Source organism: Megalobrama amblycephala, linkage group LG8, assembly GCF_018812025.1.
Source record: "Megalobrama amblycephala isolate DHTTF-2021 linkage group LG8, ASM1881202v1, whole genome shotgun sequence".
NCBI lineage: Eukaryota > Metazoa > Chordata > Actinopteri > Cypriniformes > Xenocyprididae > Megalobrama > Megalobrama amblycephala.
In genome coordinates this window covers 23,026,051-23,052,204 of record NC_063051.1, presented here as the reverse complement: position 1 = coordinate 23,052,204, position 26,154 = coordinate 23,026,051, and positions in this window count along the sequence as shown.

Sequence of the window (26,154 nt, the reverse complement as noted above, 5' to 3'; positions counted from 1 at the left end):
GGGGGTCAATGAAACCCTCTCGTTGCTAAAAGAACGCTTCTGGTGGCCAGGGATGGGTTCGGATGTCAGAAGGTACGTGCAGGGCTGTCGGGAGTGTGCCATTTCCAAGTCTCCTCGTCATCTGCCAGCTGGGAAACTCCTTCCGCTGCCCGTTCCAGATCGCCCATGGTCACACCTAGGAGTGGATTTCATTACTGATCTCCCTGTCTCAGAAGGAAATATCACCATCCTAGTTGTTGTGGATCGCTTCTCGAAATCATGCCGCCTGATTCCACTTCCAGGATTACCCACTGCCATGGAGACCGCCGAAATACTCTTCAACCAAGTCTTCAGATACTTCGGAATACCAGAAGATATAGTCTCCGACCGAGGACCCCAGTTCATATCCAGAGTATGGAAGTCGTTCTACTCCCTCCTAGGTGTGGCCGTCAGCCTGACTTTCGGATACCACCCGCAGTCGAACGGGCAGACAGAAAGGAAGGTGCAGGAGATTGGCCGCTTCCTCCGTACTTTCTGTCATGACCACCAGGACTCTTGGAACCAGTTCCTGGGTTGGGCCGAGTACGCCCAAAACTCTCTTTGTCAACTACAGGGCTCACACCGTTCCAGTGCGTACTCGGCTACCAACCCCCACTGTTCCCCTGGGATGGGGAACCCTCCAACGTTCCGGCAGTGGAGCCCTGCGCAGACGCATGATGGTAGCCGACCTCCGACGTTCCAACACCCCAGTCTTCCAGCCTGGTCAGATGGTTTGGCTATCCACCCGGGACATCAGACTGCGTCTGCCCTGCAGAAAGCTGAGTCCCAGGTTCATTGGCCCATTCCCCATCGTCAAGCAGGTCAACCCAGTCACCTATCAACTCCGTCTTCCACAAGGGTATCGTATACACCCACACTCACTCACACAGAGACATTCAACACCACATTCACTGAACAAATTTACGCTGACTTTTGGGTTTCTCATCTTTCTTTAGTGTCTCTGTATCAAATTAAACCCTGTGTGAGGAACAGAAACATAAGCATAGACACAAGTGAAACAGGTTACATTCTAATGTCCAACAGCTCATTTCTCCATAGTGAATAAATTAGAAAGGGAGTGTTGAGTAGGCTCCAGCACCATTTAGAGCCCATGACTTTAAAGATCCATACAAAAAGACACAGATGTGATGCAGCAGGTGTATTTGTCTGAAACATGGATCAAGTCATGGATTTAAACCTTGTCTCATCAGGTTACTGTTCAAGTTATGTACACTTATGAGTGATCTGGAGAGTAAACCTGTTTTCACTACTCTTGAAGTGCTTTTAAACAGAGATGTAAAGATTTAATATATGATATGTATATTCAAATTTACATATATATTCAAATTTAAACTTGAAGTCTGTGAGGTTCTTAAATCATTACCATTAAAAGTGATTAAAAGTGAAAAATATCTAAATCAGCTAAAATTGTGACATTTGTCATCTAAAAATTATCTTGATCGAAGTCTCATAATCCAGTCTTGAAAATAACTGTGTCAGAGATCAGCCAAGCTCCATCACCACCCAATCACAGAGATCACTGTCACCTGAATACTAATCACCCGCACCTGATCCTTATCTTCTCATCACCACAGCAGCATATAAGCACACACTTCACTCTGGCATTTTGTCTGGTCTTTTTTTTGAGTAAGGACTCACTTACCTCTAGACTGTATGCATTGTTTCCCCCATCATCTCTCCTGATCCTCCATGTCTCCAGCATCTCCCTGTTCATCTGTGTCTCCAGCGTATTCCACTCTGGACTCCTTCCATTCCCCACTCGCCTCGCCAAAGTGTGTGCTACAGCTGCTCTAGTCCACTACCTCCTCTATCTCCTGCAACAAAACAGAACTGTCAGTATTTCCTTCCATTATTGCATGAACTGCTTGAACCGCTATACTCACCTGCTTGTGACCAATACCTGCTTCTGTGAATGAACTCTCCATTAATTCCAACATTGTTGTGAGTCTATGTTCCATTACAGAAGACCAGACCAACTTACAGTTTGATGATGAGTTCTTCGGATTCACTCCAGGAGGTTGTGGATGCACTCAAGCAAGAAGGGTCTGGCTGCAGACCATGGGCGAGTGGAGCTCCACTCTTGAACAGGAAATACGTCACCTCCACTTGAATAATTTTCTCTCAGCAGTGTTGCATGACGACTAGGCGTAATCTATGTTTTGATGGCTTGTGTTAAAATAACATAGTGAGGCAAAATCTCACAATAAAATAACAATTAATAAAATTATCTTCTTATCAGATTGTGTTCTACTAACATCTACACCTACCCCAACCCTAAACCTACCCTTACAATAATGCAAATACAGTAATTAAATGACTCAATATTGATGTAAGCATGCCCAGTGGCCATAGCTGTAACTTTCTCCACTAATGGAGGTGACGTATTTCCTGTTTGAGAGTGGAGCTCCACTTGCCCCTTAAGTCTGCAGCCAGACCCTATTGACTCAAGTGAGCACTTTCTGGGACCACTTCCTCATCACCCATCACGTCACTCCTTCACCACCTGTGGTTTCCAGTCCCGTGGCCAATCCAGTGCCCTACTCTGGCTTGGTGGAAGATTGCGATGGATTTCTTCGGGTTTGTTCGCTGGCCCTAGAGATGCAGTTGCACCGTTTTACCACCGAGAGAGCCAAGATCACCTTCATAATCTCCCTGCTGATGGGGCAAGCGCTCCACTGGGCCCAAACCATTTGGAATCAGAATGGAATTGTTACACAAACACTGGATAATGTCACTACTCATTTCCGTGAAATTTTTGGGGTTCCTGATGGTGATTCTTCAATTGGTGAGCAGCTATATCATCTTTTTTTTAAGGACAAATGTCCATTTTTTTTTTTTTTTTTTTGGAACGAGTGCTCGCTCCTCACCACCTACCACAGGAATTCCCAGGTTGCGACTGCATACTACGACACCATCGGTCTAGAATGGTTCATTCATCTCTCCATCTGCACCGATCATCATATGCAGCCATGTCTGGAAGATCTACAGGGCCAGCCTTCACCATCACGTCCTCGCCAGCCAGAGCATACCAGCTCTCCAGAACCAGAGGCTGTACAATTGGACGGCACCCATCTGATGTTTTCTGAATGGCAGAGGAGGCTGACCCAGTGTCTTTCTCTATACTGCAGTGCTGGGGGACATGTTATCACTGCCTGTCCCATTCGTCCACCAAGACCTATGGTGAGTGTCATCCATTTAATGTCTGTGAATACCAAGCCTCTCACTACTGAAGTTATTCTTACTGCCTCACATGTCTCTCTTCCAGTACACATCCTCCTCGACTTTGGGTCAGCTGGAGACTTCATCTCCTATTCCCTCTGCCGCCAGCTCAACCTCAAGAAGAGGTCCATTGAGACTCATCACCAGGTCATTCGGTCATCGGCAAACCCTTAAACAAGAAGAATGTACAACATGCTGTAGGACCCTTCCAATTGCAAGTATGACAGTTGCACACCGAATCCATCACCTTTCTGGTTCTGGAGAATTCCACCGTTGGTATAATTCTAGGGTGTCCGTGGCTAGTGCAACATGACCCAACTCTCTCCTGGATTACCGGTGAAGTCCTGAAGTGGGGCGATAGCTGTTTTCCAGGATGCTTCCTAGGTCTTTTACATCCAGTGAGATCAATTTCAGTCAACACCACGTCCATCGAGAGCCCTGTTGAACAGCAATCCACAGAGAGTCCAGCCTGCTATGCCCCCTTCAGTGACGTGTTCTGTCCCAAACGGGCGTCATCATTGCCTCCACACCGGCCATGGGACTGTGCCATTAACCTCCTTCTGGATAAGCCAGTGCCCCACAGTAAAATCTACCCTTTATCTCTTCCAGAACAGAAGGCCATGGTGGAGTACGTAGAAGAGACTCTCCAACAGGGTTACATCTGACCTTCCAGTTCCCCTGCTTTTTCTTTGTGGCTAAGAAGAACGGAGGCTTGTGGCCCTGCATTGATTACAGAGTACTCAACAAAATCACCGTCAAGTTCCGGTATCCTCTTCCCCTCATCCCAGCAGCTCTGGTTCACCAAGTTGGACCTCCGCAGCGTGTATAACCTCATCTAGATACGTGAGGGGGACGAGTGGAAGACTGCCTTCGTGACCCCTACTGGACACTACGAATACCTCGTTATGCTCCTTCCATCAGTCCATCATCCAGTTGCTTGACTATAACATCAGTTAACACGGCATCAGGTAAATGCTGTACGCAACTGGCCAACACCTTGATTCTCAAACTGCTATCACAACTGGATTCTCAAACTGCTATCGCTGTTTCATTCACAACTACAGCTCCATCACAGCTCCACTAACCAATCTCCTCAAAAATAAGCCCAAGTCTCTGTCCTGGACTCCAGCTGCCACCCAAGCTTTCCAAAAACTCAAGGACTCGTTCACCAAGGCACCGCTCCTGATCCACCCTGACCCACCCTGACCCCAACAAACCTTTTGTCTTCGAGGTTGATGCTTCCACCACTGGGGTAGGAGCGGTGATTTCTCAGTAGCAGGGGAATCCAGCGCAACTCCATCCATGCGCCTTCTATTCAAAGAAGTTATCCCCGGAGGAGATCAACTACGGAAACAGAGAGTTACTGGCTATCAAACTCGCATTAGAGGAGTGGAGACATTGGTTGGAGGGTGCTAAGGAGAAGAATCTCCAATATCTCCGTGATCTCAAATGTCTCAACCCCAGACAGGCGAGATGGGCTTTATTCTTCAATCGTTTCCACTTCACCATCTCATATCGTCCAGGCAACAAGAACCTAAGGGCAGATGCCCTATCACATCTCCACACTCCTGAAGAGAGTTCCGAAGAGCCTGAGCCCATCTTGCCTACACAAATAACCCTGTGTCCTATCCAGTGGTCATTGGATCAACAGCTCCCAGATCCCAACACACCAATCTCACACACTCGACTCACTCTTCCATGGGCACTGGTCATCCAGGGGCCAACTGCACCCTCTCACTGCTACAAGATCACTTCTGGTGGCCCAACATGGCCAGGGATGTGAGAAGGTTCATTCAGGGAGGCCCCGACTGCGCCATCTCCAAAAGCCCACGCCATCTTCCATCTGGCAAGCATCTTCCATTGCCTGTACCTCAACACCCTTGGTCACACCTGGGAGTAGACTTCGCCACTGACCTGCCTCCATCAGAACACCTCTATCCTGCTCTATCCTAGTCATTGTTGACCGATTTTCTAAATCCTGCCTTTTGATTCCTCTGATCCCATCTTGATCCCACTGCCATGACCACTGCTGAGCTTCTCTTCAATCCTGTATTCCGGTACTATGGCATTCCAGAAGACATAGTGTCTGACAGAAGGCCACAATTCATCTCTCAGGTATGGAAGGCTTTCTTCAAACTCCTAGTGTGACCATCAGCCTGTCATCAGGGTACCATCTGCAGTGAAACGGGCAAACAGAGAGGAAGATCCAGGAGATTGGTCACTTCCTGAGAACCTTCTGCCTTATCCCTCTCTCCAGCATCCCCTCTTCTGTGCTTTTCAGAGAAAATGGAGGAACTGGTGTATGCTGGAACCAAACTCTCCCACTCTTTTGCTGCGAGCCCCCAGATATCAACAAAAAAGCGTCAAGCCCCGAAACCACCAAAGCCTGTGGGCCCAGCTCGGCCACCCCCTCCTCCTGCGAGAGCTCTTCGGCCCCTGCCACAACGCCAGGGCCCTCACCCTCCTCCATCTGTTCTAGGTGAATCAAAAACAACCGATAACAGCTCTCAGTGATGTGTGTCGGGTCCCCGCTACGATAACAGTGACTTTATCAATTGTTTACAGAACAAGCAGGAACACAGTGTGCCTGTAGCTTTCTCTATTTCTGTTTTATTACGTTATAGAAAGCCTAAGGCCTTTTCAAACCGTTTGCAAACCCATTTAATCTGCTACCTATTACACGTCAAACTAAGATTACTGTAGAGACAGAAAGTAAGACTGTTAAGTTAGCACTTTTAAACATCCGCTCACTTAAAAATAAATCACTTCTAGTCAATGACTTAATAACCACAAACAACCTAGATTTTATGCTTCTAAATGAAACATGGCTTGAAGACAGCTGCAGTGCAACAATCCTGAATGAAACAGCCCCTCCTAACTTTACTTTTATGAGTGTCTGCAGAGCTGTTAGGAGAGGTGGAGGTGTTGCTGCTCTATTTAAAGATGTCTATCAATGCAAGCAAGTGTCATTTGGGGATTACTTGTCTTTCAAATATTTAGGTATTGTGTTAAAAGGTGCTCCTCGCATTCTCCTTCTAGTTATTTACAGGCCTCCAAAATACTCTCCAGCCTTTGTGGAGGATTTTACAGAACTGTTATCAGCAATTTCCTCAGAGTTTGACTGTTTTGTTATTACTGGGGACTTTAACATCCACATAGACAATGCAGAATCCAATATGGCAAAAGAAATCATAACTGTTCTGAATACTTTTGATCTGACTCAGCATGTACATGGACCTACACACAATCGTGGACACACTCTAGATTTAATTATTAGTAAGGGTCTAAACATTTCATCCATTGTCATTAAGGATGTAGCGCTATCTGATCATTTCTGTATTTTCTTTGAAATATTGATCTGTCCGACTGTTGAAGCTAGATCTGTCTCGGGCAAAAAGCGATGCTTAAATGAGAATACTAGTGCACTGTTTATGAAGGCTATATCTTTAACACCAAGCATATCTGCAGACTCTGTTGATTTTCTCCTTGATTCTTTTAACTCAAAAGTACAGAATGTTATTGATAACATTGCTCCTGTGAAAGTCAGGAAGAAAAGTGGCAGACAAAAAGCACCGTGGAGAAACTCAACAGCAGTGCAAAATATGAAAAGACAATGCAGAAAAGCTGAGCGCATGTGGCAAAAGACAAAACTTGAAATTCATTATAACATCTATAAAGATATTCTTCATGCTTTCAATGTGGAATTAGGCAAAGCTAGACAGACCTTCTTCTCAAATATAATAAACAGAAACTTAAACAACACCCGCACTCTTTTTGCTACTGTAGAGAGACTAACAAACCCCCCAAGTCAGATTCCTAGTGAAATGCTCTCAGACAGCAAATGTTGTGAGTTTGCTTCCTTCTTCTCTGAGAAAATTAATAATATCAGAAAGGCGATCAGCACATCCTTGAGCTGCACTGGGGTAAAACAGATCAGATCACAACCTCAGAAAGTAGCTATTATGTCTGATTTCGAAGCAATTGATGGTAAAATTTTGGAAGAAACAGTACAGCACCTTAAAACATCAACCTGCGCCCTTGACACACTTCCCACATCTTTTTTCAAAAGAGTGTTTAACTGTTTAGAAGCAGATCTCCTAGAAGTGGTAAATGCCTCACTTCTCTCTGGGACTTTTCCAAAATCCCTGAAAACTGCAGTTGTTAAGCCCCTCCTGAAAAAGAGCAATCTGGATAACACTATATTGAGCAACTACAGGCCAATCTCAAATCTTCCTTTCATAGGCAAGATCATTGAAAAAGTTGTTTTCAATCAGCTGAACAAGTTCTTAAGCTTGAATGGATACCTCGACAACTTTCAATCTGGTTTCCGACCGCATCACAGCACAGAGATAGCACTCATAAAGATAATAAATGATATTCGCCTAAACACAGATTCAGGTAAATTATCAGTGCTGGTTTTACTCGACCTCAGTGCTGCGTTTGACACTGTTGATCACAACATTCTTCTTGACAGGCTCGAAAACGGGGTTGGGCTTTCTGGGATGGTCCCTAAATGGTTCAGGTCATACTTAGAAGGGAGAGGTTACTATGTGAGTATCGGTGACTATAAGTCTGAGTGGACATCCATGACATGCGGAGTCCCTCAAGGTTCAATACTTGCACCCCTCCTGTTCAACCTATATATGCTGCCACTGAGCCAAATAATGAGAAAGAACCAAATTGCATATCACAGCTATGCAGATGACACCCAGATTTACCTAGCCCTCTCACCTAACGACTACAGCCCCATTGACTCCCTGTGCCAATGCATTGATGAAATTAAAAATTGGATGTGCCTAAACTTCCTTCAGTTAAACAAAGACAAAACTGAAGTCATTGCATTTGGAAACAAAGACGAAGTTCTCAAAGTGAACACGTACCTTCACTCTAGGGGTCAAACAACTAAAAATCAAGTCAGGAATCTTGGTGTGATTCTGGAGTCAGACCTGAGTTTCAGTAGCCATGTAAAGACAATAACTAAATCAGCATATTATCATCTCAAAAATATTGCAAGAATTAGATGCTTTGTCTCCAGTCAAGACTTAGAGAAACTTGTTCATGCTTTCATCACCAGCAGGGTGGATTACTGTAATGGGCTCCTCACTGGCCTTCCCAAAAAGACCATAAGACAACTGCAGCTCGTACAGAACGCTGCTGCCAGGATACTGAGCAGAACCCGAAAACATGAACACATCACACCAGTCCTCAGGTCCTTGCACTGGCTTCCAGTTGCATTTAGAATTGATTTTAAAGTACTGTAACTCGTTTATAAATCACTCAATGGCCTAGGACCCCAATACATTGCAGATATGCTCATAGAATATAAACCTAACAGATCACTCAGATCATCAGGATCAACACACTTAAAAATACCAAGGGTTCACTCAAAGCAGGGAGAGTCTGCTTTTAGCTGTTACGCCAGCCGCAGCTGGAACCAGCTTCCAGAAGAGATCAGGTGTGCTCCTACAGTAGCCACATTCAAATCCAGACTCAAAACACATCTTTTTATCTATGCATTTGCTGATTGAGCACTGTGCTATGTCCAAACTGTTTGCACTTTATTTTATACGTATTATCTTTTTATTCTTTACATTCCTTTTCCTGTTTTTATTTCATTTTTAATGTATTTTATCATCTTGATTCTGACTTTTAAAGCATTTTAAATATTGCGGTAAAATTCTCTGTTTTTACTGTTATTTCTATTCCTTATGTTCTATTTTTATTATTATTTTTTATAATTACCATTGTGTATGAAATGTACTATACAAATAAAATTGCCTTGCCTTGCCTTGCCATGGCTACCAGAACTCTTGGAAACAATTCCTAGGCTGGGCCGAGTACATGCAGAACTCCCATGTACAGTTCCTCAACAGTAGTACTCCCAGTAGTACTCCCAGTAGTACAGTTCCTCAACAGACCGTCCATACCGGCGTGATGAATACGATCCTCAACTGGACACGACCACAACGTAGCCCTGAAGTATCAGCAGAGATCGAGTCAACTAGATCATCCATTGTGAAGGCCTCATCGACACGACAGCCAGTAGCACAGTTCCTCAACAAACCGTCCATACCGGCGTGATGAATACGATCCTCAACTGGATGGAACTGAAATAAATACTTTGATTGTTGCGATCCTATCAGATTTATGATAGCAACCTGATTGTAACAAAGCACTGTTCGCCAGAGGAGAACTGGCCCCCCGACTAAGCCTGGTTTCTCCCAAGATTTTTTTCCCTCCATTTTAACACCTATTTGCCACTTGTTTGCCACCTGATGTCACCTGATGGAGTTTGGGTTCCTTGCTGCTGTTGCCTTTGGCTTGCTTAGTTGGGGACACTCGACATTTGATATTCAATAGTATTCTTGACATTTATTCAACAGTGCTTCTGATCTACCTGCATTGACACTATTATTTAAGAGCTACTGTGCAGCCAAATTATGTACCAGCTATCAATGTAAAGCTGCTTTGACACAATCTGCATTGTAAAAAGCGCTATATAAATAAAGGTGACTTGACTTGACTTGACTTGACTCCCTCCGCCAAGCTGCCACTGGACTCACTCCGTTTCAGTGTGTGTTCAGTTACCAGCCTCCACTGTTCCCATGGTCTGGGGAACCATCCGATGTCCCCTCCGTCGACTATTGGTTCTGAGAGAGTGAGAGGGTCTGGGACTCTGTACATCACCATCTGCAGCGAGCAGTGCGCAGCCAAAGGATCCAAGCTGACGCCTGAAGAGCCGAAAGACTAACCTATCAGCCGGGACAGAAGGTTTGGCTTTCTACACGGGACATCAAGCTGCGCCTCCCCTGCAAAAAAACTGACTCAACCCAGTCACCTAGTTAGTTACCTGCACATTACAGAATTCACCCTGCATTCCATGTCTCACTCCTCAAACCTTTCCACTCACCTGTGTCTGTTCCCTCCACAGAGCCTGGCCGACAGAAGAACCTCCCTTTCCACTGATCCTGGAAGATGGTGCGGTGTGCACGGTTCGTGAGATATTAGACTCCTGGCACTGTGGTGGCCGTCTTGAGTATCTCATGGACTAGGAGGGCTATTGACCAGAAGAACGTTCATGGACATACAGAGAAAACATCCTAGACCCAGCTCTCCTTACCTCGTTCCATGAAACTCACCCAGATCATCCAGCACCACCGCGATGTTGGGGTCCACGACCCTAGCTGATATACCACTCAGGGGCATTTCCTCCAAGGAGGCAAGGGAGGCAGTGCCTCTGGCTGAGAAAATAATCAATATTACAAAAACAATGTAAATATTGTTAAATGAGTGTAAAAGTTACTCATTTTTCAAAAGAAACACTGTCCAACAGCGACACCCGCAGGTGAACTTACAGCGGGGAGTCCGTGTCTCTTGTGCTTCCCTTGAGCTTCATAGAGTTAAAGCAGTATCCCTAAAGCGTGCGGTGGGTTTAGTGGGGGGTAATTGAGAATGAATGGGGGAAAGTCACGTGAGAGGTGGCAGTGCCTCCATCACGTTATGATGGGATATGATCGGTTTTGATTGGATATGATTGGTTTATGTGATAAATCCCGCCTTTTGTTTTCATGCGCATTTTTGTCGAATCGGCCTGAATGAACACAACGATGCCGTTAATGGGAAGACTAATTAAAAAGTAAGTAAACAACTTACCGCATTACACATCAAAATCAAACTTGAAATGGCAGAAAACATGATGACTGTTGGGTTTTTAGTGAGCTATCAGCTTGGGGAAATTAAAGGTACATCTTCGTGTCTGTGACCAGTGTGTACAAGCTTGACTGCTGAAAATAAATTGACTATTAACTCCCTGAGGTCTGAAAACGCGCCGGCGCGTTTTGCAGGTTTTTTTTCACATTGCAGCAAAACAGACTTAAAATACTCCGTCATTTCTTGTCATAGAGACATAAGTAATATATCAATTGAAACTATAGAATATCTTCTTTTATTTGTGTACACTCATAGTAAAAACACAATGTTGTGCTTTTTGTAAAATAAAGAAAACTAACATGATGCGTGATCTCTCCTCTCCCTCTGAACGAAGTCCAATCTGATAGTTCTCAGAAAATGAACTGTAACTTATGAATACTAATGACAAAAAAATGACACTTACGTCTAAAGAAATGTTGAAATGTCAGGTTTTAAATCGTGCAAGTCAAATCGAAAACAAACATTCTGTGTTTATATAATCTGTATGAAAAGAGAGCCATGTCAGAAGTCTGTGATTCAGCTCATTATCCGCTAATGCGGCCACGCCCACGGAGCCAGCGCTATTCAGACGCAAATTCAGAGGCAATACATGCATTCATCGTCTCAATCGTGTATTTATTGTCTTGAAAAGTGTTTATTTAGATGTTACAGCAATGGTTAGCGATCTCTAGAAGACATGCCGTTAGTTCCTAGTTCCTTTTCTTCTTTATATTATGAATTTGTGGACTAAAGGTGTAAAGAGCGCTCTCCGGCTGCAAGTATGAATTAAAAACACAGTATCCAGCACTCATAGTGATGACAATAAATATTATTTCTCAGTATAGAAAACTGACATAAATATATAAGAATCCATCAATATTTCTCCAAATGTTCATGCTTTTAAGCTAAAAGCCTATATGAAATGCCATAGAGGTAACATAATTGTTCAGACACTTTGTACCACAGAAATACATTATATTTTAAAGAATATAATAGAATACCATTATTTTAAATTGTAATAATATTTCACAGTATTGCTGTTTATGATGAGCTGAGACATTATTACAGAGGGTTTTTTTCACAGCCTACCTGACTGATAGGTCTCATTAATATGCAGGTCTTTTCAGATCATTATTATGTGATTCCTTTGTCTTCTCAAGTGTAAATGGCCCATTATTCATACAGATTCACGCCCCCACGCATACTGTGTTTCTTGACAAAAAGTGTCTTACAAAAACTAAATCAATATATTGTTTTATATGAAGCAGGCAGCATAATTTTTACATAATTCTGAAGCAAAAACTCTAGTCTACAACCTCCAATACCCAAAAGTCTTGTGAACACAGATTTAATATACTTTTTTTGGCCTTATTTCAGTGACTTAAGTTTTTGTTTTTTCAATAACCACGCATAAACATTATTCCTTCAAAAATACAAACATGTGCATACATGTTCCTCACATATTATTGTAGCCTAGTTTGTGCTGAATACAGTGTAATGACACTTTTGTCATTTATATGTTTATGAACAACTGAAAAAAGCACAAATGTCAGGGCATGTCAAAGGCATGTCAAAACTTCTCCAAGCCCCTTCTCCAAGCCCCAAATCAGATGAATATTAGTTCACAAATAATATATATATTGTTTAAATTGTTACTGCCTTTAGTTAGCCTATTATTTGGGAATAAATGTAAAAATGCGTAAAAACACTAACTTGATGAAATTTATACTTGGGTTTTAATTAATAGAACATTACATAGTGTAAAAATACTAATTAGAACTGTATGTGGTCTCTCTTTATATGTAATGTTTATTTAACCAGGAAAATTGTGTAACAGGGACATAAGTTTACATTTGATATATTAAAAAAACGATTACTTTGCCTCGTCATTGTAAAACACCACCGCACACTACTGATACCACTATATGCTGTATGGACATTTTCATGTATCAGTATACTGTTTTCTCATGCTCTCCTCTCTCAGAGGAACTCTAAGTGGCTCCAAAAGCACTGAGATCCCTGCTTGGTTCAAAATGACATGCATTCATCAATAAGCTGCTGTCTGACTTCTGTAAGTTCTCTTGTCCCTTAAAGAAACTTAGTCACTCCAAAAACATTTAAAGTGCTCTTGACTTGAACTTTCCTTGCTTCAACAGGACAATAGAATATCCAGTAGACTAAACAAGATGTAAGAAACACAATAGATAGATAGTAAAGAAAACTATACTTTGAATATTGAACCCATCTGATAATCTGTTTACAATGTCTTGTATTAAAACGAAAGGCTGTCGTGCCTGTTTTCTAGTCTAATGCAGTATGTATATTGTCATAAGAGTGTGTATTCTTATTGTCATAAGAATATGTCACTTGCCTCAAGGCTTCCATTATAAATCCAGACCTGTTGCTCTAAGAAAAAAAAGGAAAAAAAACTCTTGCAAATGAAAATGGATTGCTGAATATTGCATGTTAATCTACTGAAAAATTCAAGGCCAAATACAATAATCTATTAACAGTCTGTGTGTGTGTGCACATGCGTGTGTGTGAGTGTGTGAGAGAGAGAGAGAGAGAGAGAGAGAGAGAGATGAAATCACTACACTCAGTTTTATAAATAAAGCTGCTTAATTAGTAAAGGCTAATTTGTATGAAATAATTTTCATGCTGCAGTCAGTCCTGCCATGAATATTTTAATTGATTGTTGTTGCCTGAGGTGCATTTCAGTAGCATGCTTGTTTCTGTTCCATGTGAAAATATTAATTTTGCAATTATCAATTAGTTGCATGGTTTTTAAAGCAGCATTTAAATGCTTGATATTATTGCCTGATTCTATAATTTACTTACAGAAAGGCTTTGTAACCAAATATCAGGTAATAATAGGGAATATTATAGTGACAGGAAAGTTGTCTGTCACAAGAGCTAATTTTGTTGGATTCAGTCAACAAAAGACATTCCCAATATCTATATTATTTATGTAAGTTTGGTAACAAGTCAATTCAAAATTACACTGACGAGTTGACAATAATGAAAGTAGATTTGAACTGTATTCTCAGGACAAGGACATTTTTCATAAATGTCAGGTTGGGCAAGTTGTCACAACCATTAAAAATATTTAAAGTTATGCAATTTATTAAATATTTGTTGGACTTTTTTTGATATTGCTGTACATTACCTTTTCCTGTTTCATTCATTCATTTTTTACATTTATGATTCTCATAATCATAAGTGTTGACATTTTGCAGAAAAGCTTATTTTATATAAGCTGTTTAACAGCAGGTTGTGACAACTTACATGTAGTGCAACAATATGACCAACTAATGTGTTCAATGTACTCAGTATCTTTGTTTCTGATAGACGTTTCAGATTTAAAGAAGTGGTTAAATTACTCTTGGTCTCACAAACATTTTAATCTTTGGTTTCATAAACTGCCAACCATCATTGTGCTGCAATTGTACGATTCACAATGAGGACAAAAACACTGAGCATAACTGAACAAATGTTACAATATATTAAGCCTAATAAGTTTGATTGTTGTGAGATGTGGTAAATTGTATTCCTTTGTTCCGTTCCTCTATTTTCTGGGGGTTTTATGTTATTGGAGACCCATATGTGGGTCTCCATTACGGAAACAAAAGGCACAGAAATATGGTTCCCCTTTCATTCCAGTGCCATGGAGTTTGAATGTGGCTTAAACAACCTGCTGCGTTCTTTGAAGATTAGCACCATTAGCAGATCATACCACTGAGAATCAGTGTCCATCTCATTGGGGTTTTTCAAAGAGAGTTTAGGCTTTATTAAAATTAATTTCCTTTTGTTGTCACAGCTCCTTTCAGAATCATATTTCTAAGTTCTATTCAGCAAGATGCACAACAAAGGGAAACCTGCCATGTAGCACAAGGGCTACATTCAGATTTCTATTTGCATACTCTCTCTCTCTCTCTCTCTCTCTCGTCTTACTGTTATGGATATGTTGATAATTAAAACCATGTGAAACATACAGTGTCCAGCTGTAAGTCTTAAGGCCGATTCACACTGCCACAAATCCAACATTCTGTTATTGGTAAGATTTACAATGTTGAGAAACATTCATTATTTACACAATAATCATTATAATTAGAGACATTAGAGGCCTTGAAGGGAGTAAAAGTATAAATGTGGCTTTTTATTTTTCAAGTAATTTTTGAATGGGATTTTACTTTATAAATGTGTAATGGGGTTGGGATAGTGTCCCTTCACCTATATGTATTTGCCTCCATTTTTTTATTTACAATGAGGATGGCTTTGTTTTTGTTTTTTTGTTGTTTGTTTTTTTTTGGTTAAATTGTATTGGATGATTTTCTTTTTATATTTGTAGCCTGTTAACTGTCATTGTCTGGTTGTAAAACACTTTTTTATTGCCTTTTTTCCCCATTACATATTTCAGTAATTGTCTTGAATTAATCTGTCACGATCAACCGCTTGATAGCCACCAGAGGGCACTCCACCTCGGACTATTGCCTCCCTATCATGGACTCCATTTCCCATAACCCACTGCCCAGACTAATCAGACATGATTACATTCAGCTGTTGCTCATTAGCTTGTCCACATGAAAATTCAAAAACACACTATGAAGCACTGTCAAGAGCATGACAAATCAACAGGTGGTGATATAACCAAAGCCACTGGAAGGCAAGCCTGCAACCTTTAGCCAAAAAAGTGTAACGGCTAATGCTAACGCTCTGCCTCTGGCGGTACGCAGGGAAGGAGACCAGAGGCTGTTTTTTGAATGGATGCCAATGGATGAGAGGCTTCACTATGCTGATTAAACAGCTTTTGTGGGGAAATAGCTAATCATTAATTAATCGACAGCCTGATAGCTAATGTTCAGCATGTTTTACACTAAACAATACTTTCGTTGGGAACTATATGTAGATTTTAGCTTGATAAAAATGTATTTTTTAAGAAAAGGCAGGGAATGTTGCGATAGGTAGGACTCATTTACGGCATTACCAACAGCAAATGTGCCACATTACTGTTTAACAGATTGAACAATAGATGTTGTGTAAAAGCCACTGGAAGGCAAGCCTGCAACCTTTAGCCAAAAAATCGCTAATGCTAAGACTCCGGCTGTGGCGGTACGCAGGGAAGGAGTTTTGAACGGCGGGCACTGATGTCACTGCCATTACACAATAGGCTGAGAGGTGCCGCACGTGATTAAGTTAGCCGTTACGGTTTCTCCAATGGTAAGAGATACAGACCCTCTCATCTCCCTATAATATACAATCTCTGATATAACCCTAACCATAAAGCCATGTTGGCCAATCAGAAGCCTGGAAAAAAAGGTTATTACAGGTTCCGGTTCCGACGTACTGCGTTTGCATGTGGACAAACGGCCAAACCGCATAGAAAAAGCTGCAGTTTTGAAAATACCCATATTTGTGTGGACAGGGCCTTAGTATCTTGTTTTTATCTTTGCTTGGACTGTTTATATGACCTTTGCCTGGCCTTTTGGATTACGATTGTGGATTACCCTTCTAATAAATAATGTGTTTGGATCCTCAACCTTAAAGTCTTGGAGCAGTTTCATTATATCCTGTGAAAACCGTTTTGAAATTTTACATTGCTTTACCATGGAAACAAACTCACTATTTGTGGCATCAATTTAAAATTTGGAACAAAATTTGTTCAGACAATTAGCTTTTCTTTTCTAGCAATTTTAGAATCCAAATTATTTTGTAAAATTAAAAATCAGCATTCTAGTCACACGACTGACCTGCCAGTTCAATCTCTGGAGAGAGTGCCACAAACCCAAGTGATCATTTATTATGGAGACAGCATGTTGAATATTTTAATTTAGACAAATTATACAGAAAAAGAATTTCATATTTGTGTAATTCTGTAAATCATGATTAGATGATTAATGTACTGAAACAAGTTTGAACTTCACCAAAACATAATGAATCTGCACTATAAAAATGGTTGTAATTGTAAAAGTAAAAAAGCTACAGTAAAAGCCTGTTAATTTGTTAACAGTGTGTTCCCTTAATATATTCAGTTATGGTTATTCAGATATGGTTAAATGTACCATTTTTGGAAGAAAAAAAACATATCATCATATAATTTACAGTGATAAGCAATATACTAACATTCCCTGAATTCCCTAAGTGAAACTTCACATTTGTTAGTTTTTCATTTTAATTAGTGTTCTAATTAAATTAGAGTTTTTAGAGTAATTAAGTTTTAATTAGTCTTCTTAGTTTTCTTTTCCTGTTAGTTTTACCAATTACAAATTATTTTTAAATAGTAAAATTTACAGGCTGTAATTGTTTAAATTTTTACTGTATTTTTACAGAATTATTCTAGCAACCACAGCTGCCAGTGTTTTGTTTGTTTGTTTTTGTAAGAACAAGAAATGAAGGACCATCTATTTGTGTACATGAATACATAATATAACACATTATTATATTAAATGTAATTACTTTCCCAAACAGATTATTCAGTGATTCTAATATGTGATCATTTCTAATTCAGTGTGTAAAACATAATTGACAGAAACACTTTATGTAAAGCAACCAGCGTCCTAATCTCAGTAGCCATCAGCTCGACTATGGAGACGATTTAATTTGATTGACAACTGTTGTGAGAGTGTTAGGCTGTTATCAACCTGACCAGATCATCAGACGAGTCCGGCCGTATGTTCATGATATCTCCAGCTTGCTTTATCTGACGGAACACACCTGCCTCTCTGACGTGTCCTCACACCCACATGAAAAAACCTAGCTCTCAATCACTCTGAAGGAAACCCATTCTTCTCTGAGATATTTCAGCCAGCAGATATCTTGCTTATTTTGCTTTTAACAGGTTTCTGAAGTAGTTCTGGAGGTATGTTGAAAGTTAGCCTATACACTATGCAGTAAGAAAATTCACACAAACTCAAACATGCATTTGCTCTCATCAACATGCATCATGGTTTGTTATAAGCTTTGTCAATTTTAAAGGGCCCTGGAGGAAAGTTTGTTTAGTCAGATGATGAATGTGGGTTTTTGGGGGTTTATAGGATGGGGTAACATATAATGAGTATTCTTGATATATTTGTGATGATTTTGCTGATGATATATTACAATGAATCTAATGCACTTCTTATTTGAAAATTGAAGGTTCTGTGTCGATAGCTTCACAATCCTTTTTTGTCTTCTCATAAGTAGGAGAACGTCATATAAGCTCAGTTCATTTCAGTGTATTCAAATTGTAAAATATATTTATATATTTTAAAAGTATATTAAATATTCTTTCTTGAATATTTTTAGTAAAACAATGTGCAAAACATTCCTTAATTATTTTATGCCTTGATTATTTATTTTATTTTACTTTTTGTACTTCTTAAATCTAATTTTTTAATTCACAATATACATTTTTACACATTTTGACATTTATAATAAATATTATTGAATGGCTTAAAATATCAAAACACAATCTTTTAAGCTATATCACTCCGCCCTGATATGCATCTATGTTTATACTTCCTGCTGAGTCCAGAGCAAGAGAGTTCAGCTCAAAGAGTCGACATTGTACACATTTATTCCAGGTTTTACAATGAATTGTGTCATTTGATGTCATGCTTATCTTTTGCATATTGCAATATCCATTATAGATGATCATTACTCATTCTCTCTCAAGTCTGTCAGAAAGAAACTACTGCAGATGCCACATAAACAACAGCAGATAGTTGATACTGATGATGCCACTAGAAATAGAAAAAAATGATCTTCCTTTTTCTTCATGTGGAATGGAGTGAAGCACCAGCACCTCCTCAAAAAAAAAAAACATCCAGCATTCACTGTTGTTTTCTTAGTCTGTGTGGAAACACGACTGCAAACTGTCACGCAGTGAATCCTCAATGGAGTGAAATCTATTTGAGGATTTGCTGGGTCTGGTGTGGAAATAACAGCCGTGACTCTGAACGGTCTGAGAATGAGCTTGAGTGAAGCATCAAATATGCAGCAGCTCTGCAGCGTCGAGGAATCATGTGTCTCGCTATACTCGAAAACTTTTGTCACACACTTCACCAACTTGAATGCTGCTCTCATGCCCTTTCCCCTATCTTGCCTCCTTTAATTTTTAAAAATGTTTCTTAAATTCTGGGTTGTTCTGGGTTATTCCTCATTTTTCCTTTCAGATATATTCAATAGCCTTCAAATAAACACTTGAAGTTAGAGCTCAAATCTATATTTGGCTATGCAGATTTTAAAGGGCTCAAATGCATTATTGCATGCTTAGTTTCACTTATACATTGTTAGTTGTTTTTTGTGACAAATGTGTCATTATTTAGTTTTATGTCAAAAGAGGAGTGAATGGGAAATAGTTAATGGATAGCTTACTTTAGGTACTATTGATTACCAATCTCAAACAGTATAGCATAGTGCTATTAACATGAAACCCAAAGGTTTGATTCCCAGGCAGTGGATGAACGTAAAATGTGTACTTTGAATGTAGTGTTGGATAAACATCTCCACAAATGCATTAAATTGAACTGAATTAAATGTGCAACATAATGAGGTCATGTGACAACGTATCATACTCATTTGTGAATTACCACTGTAAAATGTGTATTGTTTCATATGCTATTTTCTTTAAAAACATTTTAGTATATAGCGTGAGCTGTGCAGTATTCAGTGAACATTAGTATTCTAAACACTGTCAGGTTCACCTTGTTTTCAGACATACATGTCCTGTGTTCTGGTCCGGGCGGTTCTAACTCGGGTCCAGATGGTTCTGAGCTCTTTCTCAGAAACAAGCTCTTTCTCAGAAACAAGCCGGGAGTGTTACTGTGTTCAGTAACACTTCGGGGTCTTATAAGAACTGGCATTAGGCTCTATCTGGTTCAGGCTCTGGTATCATCTCAGACAGTTTTAGAGACGCTGCTGCTTCACATGGATGAATATAAGCTACTGGAACAGCATTAGCTCTCTGTTTCAACATACCAGTATGACCTGTTCCCAACGAAAGCCTTTAGCCAAGGCTTTAAATAATATTGTTTACTCTGTTACAATATTATGTATTGTTTCTTTCAACTAAATTAATGACAGTTTTTCATTTCAAATAATACACTTAAATATGAACAAAAGGATAGAACAAACAATTATACATTGTTCATGGAACTTTTTTCTAAAATGGTTTAGTTGGATATTTTTCTAAAAGTTTTTAAATGTTAGGCCTATACTTATTTTAGAACGTTCAGAGAACATTCAAAAGTAATATTTCAATTTAAAGAATGATAGAATGGAATGTTCACATTCTCATAACCACGTTTTTAAAACATTGTGAACATTCAGAAATAGCGTTTTCATAACTCAGTTGGAACGTTAGCGAAATGTTCTTTGACAAAGTACATACCTTTTCTACTGTTTTATATTATAAATACCACTTTTGCACAACATTAGTGTTCAACACGGATCATTAGATCAGGAATAGGGATCTTTTCAGCTCCTCATGTTTTAAGATACAGTATTCACATATGCTGCTGTAATGTGTACTAGATGGATAAAATACAGAAGTAAATGCAGAAGCAAGAAAGAAGGTAAAACTCAGACAACTATAAGAATTCGTCAGCTGCAGTCGTGGCCATGGTCCTTGAGTGAGTGTGATCAAGAGACCCTTGAGTGATGTTTTATAGTCCAAAGGTTTCTCACACGTACCTGATTAGAGCTTTTCATCTGCTGACAGTGTTCAAATATGCAGCTACTTCTGTATAAGAATCATATCAGCAAGATGCCAAGAGCAGTACAGGTTATCAGCCAACTAATATAATACAACAATTATACAGTCGCCACACAATACAGACGACGGCATATAGACTATCCCCCGCTTCATCTTTAATTCAGACTTCATTTAGTCTGGCAGTTAGTGTGTAGGCAGGCGAGCGACGCTCTTCTGGATGATAATAGTGCTGAACGAGACTCTGTGCAGCTAATTGAACATCAAACAGATTGTGTTGGAGTGAGATTAGTATTGGTCCAGAGAAGCTTCTCAGAACAAATGGGATCTTTCACTTTCTTCTTGTTTCCCTTCATTTTCTAATCGCTTTTTCTGTAGGAAAATGTGGCGAATTTTGAATAAATATTTAATATCTCTATTTAAGATTGGGAACCATTTTGGGCATTTCCGCTTGGATTTGGCGAACCCAAATTGAAAAGATTCCCATACCCACATACAATGGTCTAAATACAAAATTTTGGTGTAATTTTACAGGAAACCCTTTGAAGTTACATTAAACACTACTGAAAGTGATAAGTGATAAGTGATAAAAATATTATAGTATATGTTGTCTGTGCTGCAATAAACCCAAAAAGAGGTGCTTTTTAGGGCCCAAGCACCGATGGTGTGAGGACCCCATTGTAATTGCTTGGCCAATTATTCTTCTTCTCCGAAATGAATCACATTTTTGAGGGCTTAAACACCACCTTCGTGCTACGTTTCACGTATAGGTATGAATTCTGTAGACAGATGTAACAGCCCAGTACCTACAAAAAAGCCCCTGGGTGCAAAATCTGTAAACCCAACAGGAATTGATATATTTTGAATTTTCTTTGCAAAATTTTGGCAGTTTTTGCCGTTTCCAGATGTTGTACTTTAACGAACTCTTCCTAGAGCTTTAATCAGATCAGCATCATATTTGGTCAGTCTAATCCAGGGGTAGGCAAGTTCGGTCCTAGAAAGCCGCTGTCCAGCAGAGTTTAGCTCCAACCCTGAAAAAACCATCACCTGCCTTTAGCCTTAGTAATCCCGAAGAGCTTGATTAGCTTGTTCAGGTGTATTTGATTAAGGTTGGAGCTAAACTCTGCAGGACAGCGGCTCTCTAGGACTGAACTTGCCTACCCCTGGTCTAATCTAAAGGCTTCGCTGAAAGGCGTGTCTGTGGCGGCCTGGCAAAGTTTGATGTTTCGCCATGAAACAGGAAGTTGTTGTAACTCTGGCATACAATGTCCGATCTGCCCCAAACTTCACGTGTTTTATTACAGTCCTGACCTGAAGACATCTACATGGCAATATTCAATTACGGTCATAGCACCACCTGTAGGTAACAGGAAATTACATGTTTTACACTGTGATTAACTCCTCATAGACATTTAAACAGAACCACATCATATATGGTCAGTCTAATCTTGAGGCCTTAGTGATGTTAAATTGCGAAGAATTTGAGTTTCCGTTGAAGGGCGTGTCCGTGGTGGCCTGACAAAGTCTGATGTTTCACCATGAAAGAGGAAGCTGTTGTTACTCAGGCATACAATGTCCAATCTGCCCCAAACTTCACATGTGTGATAAGATTCCTGGCCTGAAGACATCTATATGCCAATATTCAGTTAGTCATAGCGCCACCTGCTGGCAACAGGAAATGGCATGCTTTACACTGTAACTCACTCCCAGAAACACATTTCAATATGCCACAAAGTGCTAAACATGCTAGAAACACGTTAAATCATGCAACACTTGGCTAAGTACTAATGTATGGGATTAACGCAACAAAACAGGAAGTTGTTGTAACTCAGGCATACAATGTTTGATCTGCTCCAAACTTCACATGTTTGATAACAGTCCTGGCCTGAAGACATCTACATGGCAGTATTCAGTTACAGTCAAAGCGCCACCTGTTGGCAGCAAGAAGTGTGGCACTTTGAAATGACTTTGCCATATTTCCCTTGTATTTACTCGCTTACATACATGTCGCCCACTGTTCACTGTTTTCCTAAGGTCAACGGGTGGCGGTGAGCCCGGGTGCGAGGGCCCTTTCATCGCTGCTTGTAGCTTTAATTTTTTTTAGTTTTTTTTTTAGTTATAAATTCTTATTTGAAAGTGAATAACTCAGGACCTGTGTGCTCTAGCACCCTGCAGGCAGTTTTGATTGTTTGCACTAGATGTCTGCAAAAATAATTGTCTCTATCATGTTGTATGCAAGAGTTAATCAAATGCACCTGAAGGGAGGAATATTACCTTTTTTATGTAATTTCCACCTACCCAAATCTAAAGTCTCCCCATACCTTTACCTTTACTAGTTACATTTACCTTTCTGACCCCATAAAACCATTGGCTATGTCCCATTAAGGTCCCTTAGGTCGGCAGACTACATGCTCCTGGCTGTACCTAGAGCAAGGATGAAGCATAGAGGTGATAGGGCCTTTGCAGTTGCTACCCAATTTTCACCTACCCAAATCTAAAGTCTCCCCATACCTTTACCTTTACTAGTCACATTTACCTTTCTGACCCCATAAAACCATTGGCTATGTCCCATTAAGGTCCCTTAGGTTGGCAGACTACATGCTCCTGGCTGTACCTAGAGCAAGGATGAAGCATAGAGGTGATAGGGCCTTTGCAGTTGCTGGCCCTAAATTATGGCATAATTTACCATTGTCGGTGAGGCTGGCCCCTGTTACAGTGTAGCTGGTGTTAAAGAGACAAAGTATATATGGAGATCCACAGAAATGGGTATTTAATGACAACGAAGGAGAAACACACATATACACACTTGGATTAACAATAGGACAGACAAGGAGTGAAGGGAGTGAGTCCATTATAAAGGGAGTGCAGATGATCAGGAACAGGTGCAGGTAATCCATGATGATGGGGAGATGATGAGGAAGTGAGTGCGGGAGTCTGGGAAACAAGGAACTGTGACAGTACCCCTGCCTCCCGGTAGGCGCGGCCTCGTGCTGTAGATGGAGCAACCGGGGAGAGGGGGTGGGCGCCCTGGAGTCTAGGAGTTCGGGCAGCCATGGCGGGTCAGGGGCCGTGGGCGGCCATGACTGGAGCCTTCGGAGGCCATGGCGGGACTGGAGTCTAGAATGGCCCTGGCGGGTCTGGAGCCTTCGCAGGCCATGGAGGGTCTGGAGCCCTAGCAGGCCATGGAGGGTCTAGAGCCCTAGCAGGCCATGGAGGGTCTGGAGCCTTAGCAGGCCATGACGGGACTGGAGCCTTAGCAGGCCATGGCAATGCCGGAACCCCTCCCAGGAGTTCCCCACCCACGGAGACATGAGTGTGGAATCTATATGGTCTATTATTCTAGAACAGGATCTACATCCTCCAGATTTATATCATTTCTTATATGTGCATCATTTTTTTCACCTGTGTTGAGCATCAATTGAGCATCACCTCAGCATCACCCAGCTGCCTCCTGGAGATGTGATGCTGCTGCTGCTCACAAATCTTCAACAGAATCTGAATCAAAGAAATCACTGTTTATGCACACAGTTTTTGCAGTGTAATAATATCTATTTCACAATATCAAAATGTAAGGAGCCCCGCACGACATGCAAGAAAAAAATTAAATCGTGCGCACGATTGTGCACACAATTTACTATTTCGTTACCTCGATTTATCAAAACGTGCACACGATTTACTATTTTGTTCCCTCGATTTACTAAAACGTGCGCACGATTTACTATTTCATTCCCTCGATTTACTAAACATGCGCATGATTAACTATTTCGTTCCCTCAATTAATAAATCATGCACATGATTTATAAATCGAAGGAACAAAATAGTAAAGCATCTATTTCACACAGTGCGATGAGAAACGGTGTAGGCTGCTCAGAAACAATCACAGAATACGCAGAGAAGTGGTGTTTGTTAATATTTAATTTAACGTATTAATAATACAATTAATGAATAATATTAATATATTTTAATTAATTTTAAGTTATCTCCAAGCCCCCCTGGAGGATCACTGGCCTACAGTCATTATGCTTTACCACATCACCCTCCAATGGATGTATAATTAGCAGCAATAAACTATATTTTAGCATTTGATGCCATCATACTTCCATGGTTATTTTGGTGAAAGTAACTCAAAAGTAACGCAAAAGTAGTGTAATGCATTACCATTCAGAGACAGTAATATTGTAATGTAACTAATTACTTTCAAATGACAGTAGTAATATATAATGTATTACATTTTGAACTTGCCCAGCTCTGTTGGTGAGAAAGGGCCTTTACATTTGTCAAAAATAAAACTTTTTGTTGTTATTAAAAAAACAAACAAGCAAGCCCAGCCCAGGTGAGAAAAAAGTAAAGCAAAAGTAATGCAAATAGGGAGTAACACAATATTGTAATACATCACTTTTAAAAGTAACTTTCCCTAACACTGGCTAAACCTCACAACACCTCTTTTAGGTTCATAATGTAATGCGTGTGTGCAGGCATACAGACGAAGACACAGATGAATAAAGTTCCAACAGAAGTTTACTAATATAATCCAAATAGGTAACAACATCACAATGTTATGTTAAAGGTTATGACATCACAAACTACCTTGTAAAGCCAGCCACACAAGGGAGTCTCAAAAGAAGATTATCCATGTATAGTTTTCTGTTGATATGCATCACTGTTCGACCTGACACCTAGATGAACACTTTACAGTTGGTTTTGTGACAGTAAGTCATTCGCTATTGAAGGTAGAAACGTGAATACCACATGTTGTAACTTTAGAGACGGTCCCTGAATTTGCGAATATCAAGCGTTCAGCGTCAAAACAACTTTATGCCAGTATCTGCTTTCTTGCAGCCTATATAGTATAACCTACATCACAAATGAGGTGCGAGTTTGGTCTTTTATATCACTGTACGAGTCCATTAAGCTGTGTTAAGAGTTTTATATGTCCTGATGGCAGGGGAATCCTATGATGAATGAGGGAAACCCTAGTATTACAACACAGTGCTGTGATATAAAGTTAAGGAAACTAAACAACAGAGAGAAATATATGTCTAACTCAGATTTAACGTTTTATCTGTACATCAGCATCGGGCAATAACGTTATAATCTCGTTCACTGTAGAGAAAGCTGCTTATGTCTAGACAGGGAAAGTAACCGTAAAGACATTGAATTAAACATAAATGCAGCTTTTGTGTCTTTATCAGCTTTTTCTGCATGTATACTGGCCCTGATAATCATCACACATTCACTTACCGCTTGCTCCATCCGTTTTTATGAATGAATGATGACTTAGTCTTCGTAAACAGCCGCTAGCGACACCTGCTGGTGAAGTCGACTAACAGCAGATGGAGATCATGGATCGGCACTCGACTGCTTTTCCTGCAGTTCCCCGTATGTGAAATGTTGAATATTCTGCCGAATTTGAGGAAGTGAATTTGTAAAGCAAAATAAAATTGACTGAAAATTGGTAGTCAAATTTTATAGGATGTATTATTAAACAGAATCGATATTTTGGAAGTGAAATCTGAAAG